At 36.2% G+C, this 7,585-nt stretch overlaps 1 pseudogene; it reads left to right on the top strand.

Annotated features, from left to right (window-relative positions):
• The first annotated feature begins 4,805 nt into the window (after positions 1 to 4,805).
• Positions 4,806 to 5,653, top strand: LOC102959901 (annotated as a pseudogene).
• Positions 5,654 to 7,585: the final 1,932 nt, after the last annotated feature.

Here is a 7,585-nt window from a genome sequence, read left to right as displayed (position 1 = left end):
ATCCAAATATAGAGTGCTATAAGATCAAGAACCAATTTTTCTGGATCTCTGAGCTGGGGGCTGTGAATTAGCCTGAGTGCTAGAGAAGAGCAGGCCAACTAATAGGGCTACAGCAAAGGCCTATGGGATTGGCATATATGTGAGTGGTTCTGTTGGTTCTGTTTGCATATATGTGAGTGGTTAGTTGTCACTGTTTCCTACAGAGGCTTAATCAAAATTATAATCTCACACCACAGCAGGAAGGAAATCCATGTGGCAAGTCATTTACTATCACTGAATTACATTTTCTCACCTGCCGTGTGCAAACAGAACTCACTGTGTTAGAGAAGGAAGAATGATTAGTAAGAAGGGGTTAGTGGGAAATAGAAGAGGAAGAAGGAAAGTTTGGGGAGAAACAGAACAATAAAAAAGAAAAAGAGAAACAATGAGAACAAGAGATAGGGAGATGAGACTAGAATGGCTTCAATATCCTCCCAGACTTTTGGGTGGGATTGGGTTGGAAATCTCTGTTAAGGGAAAGGAAGAAATCATCATTCTTGTACTGGATAATCATTTGCTAAGAAGAGCTGGTACACTTATCAAATGCCCGTTTCATACCAGGTCCTTTATATACACTACTTTCATTTAATTGATAAGGAAAATGAGGCTCCAAGAGCCTAATTAAAAGTCTGTGCTCATTCTACTCTGTCATGATGTCTTCCACTTGGTGCAGGCACATGTTTCTACATGTTTTTGGGTGGGGGTGGAGTCCTTAGCTAGATCTGAGTACAAAATAATAAAAGAAAGAATTATAAGCTCCCAAGGACAAGTACCTGGTTTCCAGCTTTATTTTTGGTGCTAATTAAAAATTAAATTATGGGAGAATAATGGATCTCAATGCTGTATGACATCATAGGACCTACCCCTGCTTGTTGCTCTCCACATAGTAGTCATTTTCTAGGCAATAGCAACAATTTGGGATAATCACAATAGATCAGGGAACCAAGGGATAGCTGAAACCTGAAAGTGTTTCCCCAGCGGAATGAACATAACCCATGGCATGCTTTAGGAAGATGATAGATAAGTCAATTTATATATAAAAAAAACTGATCAATACTCCCAGAAGCCACCCCTATAAGTTATCTGACTGCTAGTATATTTACTAACCTCAAAACAGGCAACATAACCAGATTACCCTTCAAAGTCCTTGTTAATTTTATCTTCTGAACTGTAAGATATTGGGGTAATTATTGGTTACTAATATTTTGGCCTCTGACAGAACTTCACTTTAGGTGAATTGGCACTGGTGCCTATGGGAACAAGCCTATTTTTAACCTTTTGCATTTTGATATCTTTGTTATTATTATGTGTGGGCCTAATACTTTTCCCTGGGTCATTTTGACAGAATAACTAATGAGAAAAAACTTTTATTTTTTTTTTTTATTTTGGAGATAGAGCACGAGTGGGGAGAGGGGCAGGGTGGGGAGGGAGAGAAAATTTTAAGCAGGCTACATGCTCAGCATGGACCCAGACATGGGGCTCGATCCCATTACCCTGGTATTATGACCTGAGCTGAAATTAAAAGTCGGATATTCCACCAGCTAAGCCACCCAGGCACACTGAGAAAAAAACTTTTTGATAAACATTACAATGGCTTATTGTGTTGCTTTCAGGCAGGAGGCAAAAAAGCGAGATATCCAGTGAAGAAGCTGTCCTCAAGAGAAAAGGCTAGGGAACAGATCATGAGAGCCTCTAACCAAATGACACCCATGTTCAGGGCATGTAACTTTGTATCACTTTTGTCCTTCAGTAAAAGAGTGAATCCACTGCAGATTCAATTAGGCACATTTATCACTCTTTGTCCCTTTGGGCCTCTAAGGGCCAAGGAAAATGCATACAAGTAATTCAAACCCAGAGAACAAATGAATTCCATGCACCTGTGATGAGCATGGGATGTTGTATATGTGTTGAATCACTAAATTGTATACCTGAAATTAATATTACACTGTATATTAACTAATTGGCATTTAAATATTTTTTAAAAGAAACAGTATAGAACCAGTTCTCCAAATCTGCCCAGTTCAAAACACTGGCCTTGAGAACATCTTACATAAAACATTTAATAGAGCCTGATAGAACCTGGGTTGCCTATAAACATGTGCTTGTTCTGTCACCAGACTGGAGCAATAGATGGAGACTCACCACCAACTTTTCTGCCCTCTGGATTTTCTGCTCTAATTTGGGCAAAGAAGACCTGGCTTCGTTACCCAGATTACAGGAGACTCAAATCTATCCTCACTGCTTCTCAGATCTCTGAGGCTCTGCCCCTGAGTCAGGTAATCAGCAGGGTCTGTAGCCTTGAGGCTTAATCAAGGCTCCCTGCTCCAGATTGGAAATGGTTTCTCCAGAATAGAATTGAATGATTCTTTGAGATGGGAGGACATCTAGTAAATCCCTTTCACTTACTTACTGTTGTAACTTTGGGCAAACTACTTTATTTTTCTGTGTCTCAATTTTCTTCATCAGTAAAATGAAGATCAAATGAATAGAAGCTACTTCCTAGGGGCTTTGTGAGGATTAAATGAGTGAATGTATACAAAGCACTTAGAATACAACCTGGAACACAGTAAGCATATATGTCAGCTATGATGATTATGATCATGATGATAATCCTGCCCCTTCCATGTTACCAATGAGAAAACGAAGGCGCAGAGAGGCGAAATCATTTGCTTAAATTCCCACAACTAGTATTAAAACCAAGATTTTAGCACAGGCCTCTTGACCCAATGCCCTTTCTTCTAAGCCAAGACAAAACCACCCATGCAGAAAATGATTTAATAGGCATCTCTGAACCAGTTTGGGCCAATTCTGGATTATTGGTCAAAGGTGAATTGTGTCATGTATGGATTATCACATTTTTAGCAAATATTCCAGAATCTACCACATAGAGGCACTCAATATTTCTTGAATAGTGAGTTGTTCTAAGCTTCTTCCATACTTTCTTACTATACAATAGCTGGAATGCCAATTTAATGCCATGCTTTAAGATTTCATTTCCACTTGCATTCTGGAAATGTTAAAATGCGATTGAAGGGATTTGGGGTAGTTCTAGGGGAAGTATTTACTGGCAGTGAAAGTTTGCTAAGCCCTGGAACCAGTGGTGTGCTCACAGATGTCTAACAATAAACTCTCTGGCGGGGTGGGTGCTTGAGGGGAGAAACCTAATTTATAGCATGTTCCAATTTCAAACTATCAACTCCATGTTATTAAATGCAGAGTTGGGAAGAGATAGACAGTAATGCACTACTCTATAGTATTTCCACCACACAAATACTATTATACATATGTTAATTATATATCATATATATGTATATACTACAGTAATAATAATGCAGAAAAATAGTAAAATATAGTAAAATATTTTGGAAGTGATGAGTTTTGAGTACTTATTACCCTTGTTTTAATATGATTTAATTGTAAGTTTATATAATTCAAATAAAAATTCATTTTTCATTTTTAAAATTATTTTCTTTAATTCTAGTATAATTAACATACAGTGTTAAATTAGTGTCAGGTATGCAATATAGAGATTCAACAATTACATACATCGCCCAGTTGTCATCAGCATAAGTGCCCTCATTTATTGCTATCACCTATTTCAACCATCCCCTCACTGACATCCCATGTAACAACCATCAGTTTATTCTCTGTAGTTAGGAGTCTGGTTCTCGTTGAGTGACAGAATGGCTTAAAAAAACAAGACACATCTATATGCTGCATAAAAGAGACCCATTTTAGACCTAAAGACACTTGAAGATTTAAAGTAAGAGTATGGAGAAACATCTGTCATGAAAATGGATGTCAAAAGAAAGCCAGAGGGGCAATTCTTATATTGGACAAATTAGATTCCAAAAAAAAAAAAAAAAAGACTGTAACAAGAGACAAAAAAAAAGACACTATATAATAATAAAGGGGACAATCCACCAAGAAGATAGAACTGTAAATATTTATGCACCCAACATGAAAGCACCCAAATACATAAAACAGTTAGTAGCAAACATAAGGGAACTGATTTATGATGATACAATGATAGTAAGGGACTTTAACATCCCACTTACATCAATGGACAGGTCATGTAAACAGAAAATCAATAAGGAAACAATGGCTTTGAATGACACATGGACCAGATGGACTTAACAGATATATTCAGAACATTCCATCCTTAAACACCAGAATATGCATTCTTTTCAAGTGCACATGGAACATTCTCTGGAATAGATCACATATTAGGCCACAAAACAATTCTCAACAAATTTAAGACAATTGAAATCATACCATGCATATTTTCTGTCCACAGTGCTATGCAACTAGAATTCAACCACAAGAAAAAATCTGGAACGATCACAAATAAAAGGAAGCTAAATAACATGCTACTAAACAATGAATGGATTAACCAGAAAATAAAAAAAAGAAGAAATAAAAACGTAAATGGGAACAAAAAATGAAAACACAACAGTCCAAAACCTCTGGAATGCAGCAAAAGTGGCTCTAAGAGGGAAATTTATAGCAATACATATTTACCACAAGAAGTAAGAAAAATCTCAAGTAAACAACCTAACCTTACACCTAACGGAGCTAGAAAAACAATAAAACCTAAAACCAGCAGAAGGAAGGAAATAATAAAGATTAGAGCAGAAATAAGTGATACAGAAGATAAAAAAAACAGAACAGATTAATAAAACCAGGAGCTGAGGCATGGACAACGTTGGTTTGAAGACCTTCAGGATTGCCCTGGTGGAGCAGAGACAGGTCCTCTGGTTGGAGATATGTGTAACACACCGACTTACTGTGACCTAGGAAAGGCCACAAAGGATGTATTCAACAAAGGATATGGATTTGGCACGGTCAAAATGAACTGAGAACCAAGTCTTATAGTGGAGTGGAATTTTCTACTTCTGGTCATGCTTACACTGATACAGGAAAAGCATCAGGCAACCTAGAGACCAAATAAAAGGTCTGTAACTATGGACTTACTTTCACCCAGAAGTGGAACACAGATAATACTGTTGAAACAGAAATCCTTTGGAGAATAAGTTGGCTGAAGGGTTGAAACTGACTCTTGATACCATATTTGTACCAAACACAGGAAAGAAGAATGGGAAATTGAAGGCCTCCTATAAGCGGGAATGTTTCAGTCTTGGCAGCAATGTTGATATACATTTTTCTTGACCAACCATCTATGCTGGGCTGTGTTAGCTTTGAAGGTTGGCTTGCTGGCTATCAGATGAGTTTTGACACAGCCAGATCCAAACTGTCACAGAATAATTTTGCCCTGTGTTACAAGGCTGCAGACTTTTAGTTGCACATTCATGTGAATGACGGCACTGAATTTGGAAGGTCTATCTACCAGAAGGTTAATGAGAAGATTGGAACATCAATAAACCTTGCTTGGACGGCTGGCAGTAACAATGCCCATTTTGGCATCGCTGCTAAATACAAGCTGGACTGTAGAACTTCTCTACCTGCTAAAGTAAATAATGCCAGCCTGACTGGACTGGGTTATACTCAGGCTCTTTGACCAGGAGTCAAACTGACCCTATAAGCTTTAATTGATGGAAAGAACTTCAATGCAGGAGGTCACAAGATTGGGTTGGGATGTGAAATAGAAGCTTAATGTGGTTTGGAGTAAAGCATCTGATATGTCCCTGGAGGTGAAGAGAACCCACTATGTTTTGACCTTAAAATTCTTCTGTGAAATTTCAAAAGTGTGAACTTTTTATTCTTCCAAATAATTGTAATCCTCCCCACACTGAAGTCTAGAGATCATAAGTCCATCCTAAGAGAGGTACTTGAAGGCATGCCTGGAAGTTGTCATGTTTGTGCCACATTTCAGTTGAGTTCTGCAGTTTTATTTTAAATGTGTTCCTCAGCGACAATGTGGTGCCATGTTACAAAGGAAATGACTCAGTCCTCCAGTTTGTACATCATGTCCTGCATGTCCCACACCACTTTTTTCCTGAGCTTTTAATATATTGGTCTCTGTGCTGTAGTGGAATCTTTGGTTTTCCATCAGAATAAAATAAAATAAACCCATCACATCTGGAACATTACATAAATAAATACATACATACATAAATAAATAAACCAGGATCTATTTTTTTTAAACCAATAAAAGTGATAAACTTCTAGACAAACCTATAAAGAAAAAAAGAGAAAGAAATCAAATAAATAAACCCACAAATGAGAGAGGAGAAATAACAGCTAACACAACAGAAATATAAATAATTATAAGAGAATATTATGAAAAACCACATGCAAATAAATTAGGCAATCTGGAAGAAATGGATAAATATCTAGAAACATATAAATTACCAAAAGTGATGCAGGAAGAAATAGAAAACTTGAACTGATCAATACCCAGCAAAGAAATTGAATCAGTAATTTAAAAACTCCTAACAAACAAAATTCCAGGACCAGACAGCTTCACAAGCAAATTCTACCAAATATTTAATGAAGATTTAATACCTATTCTTCTCAAACTATTCCAAAAAATAGAAAAGGAAGGAAAACTTCCAAATTCATTCAGTGTGGCAAGCATTACCCTAATACAAAAACCAGAAAAAGACACTACCAAAAAAGAGAAATACAAGCCAATATACATGAACATAGATGAAAAAATTTTCAACAAGATACTAGCAAACCGAAATCAACAATAAATTTAAAAATTCAATCAAGTGGCATTTATTCTTGTTTTGCAATGGTGGTTAAATATTCACAAGTCAATCAAGGCAGTACATCACATGAAATAAAGAAAGTATAAGAACCATATGATCATTTCACTAGATGCATAAAAAGCATTTAACAAAGTACAACATCCATTCATGATTAAAAAAAAAAAACTTAACAAAGTAGGTTTGGAGGGAACATATCTCAACATAATAAAGGGCATATGTGAAAAACCCAGAGTTAACATCATCCTTAATGTGGAAAAAAATGACAGCTTTTACCTTAAGGTCAGGAACAAGATAAGGATGTCCACTATCCCCATTTATATTCGACATAGTACAGGAAGTCCTTCCTACAGCAATCCAACAACAAAAATAAATAAAAGGATCAGTAAGGTAGAACTCAAACTTTCACTATTTGCAGATGGCATAATACTGTATATAGAAAACAATAGAAACCCCACCAAAAACCTGCTAGAATGGATAAATGAATTCAGTAAAGTCAAAGGATACAAAATCAATATACAGAATTCTTTTGCATTTCTATACAACAATAATGAAGCAGCAGAAAGAGAAATTAAGAAAAGAATCCCATTTACAATTGCACCAAAAAAAAAAATAAGATAACTAGGAATAAACCTAGCCAAAGAGGTGAAAGACCTATACTCTTAAACCTATAAAACACTGATGAAACAAACGAAAGATGACACAAAGAAATACAAAGTCCATGCTCAAGTATTAGAAGAATAAATATCGTTAAAATGCTTATATTACCCAAAGCAATATACACATTTCATGCAATCCCTATCAGAATACTAATAGCATTTTTCACAGAACCAGAACAAACATTCCTAAAATTTGTATGGAATCACAAAAGACCC

Source organism: Panthera tigris, chromosome X (genome assembly GCF_018350195.1).
Source record: "Panthera tigris isolate Pti1 chromosome X, P.tigris_Pti1_mat1.1, whole genome shotgun sequence".
Classification (NCBI taxonomy): domain Eukaryota; kingdom Metazoa; phylum Chordata; class Mammalia; order Carnivora; family Felidae; genus Panthera; species Panthera tigris.
This window is presented reverse-complemented; position numbering and strand designations above follow the sequence as displayed.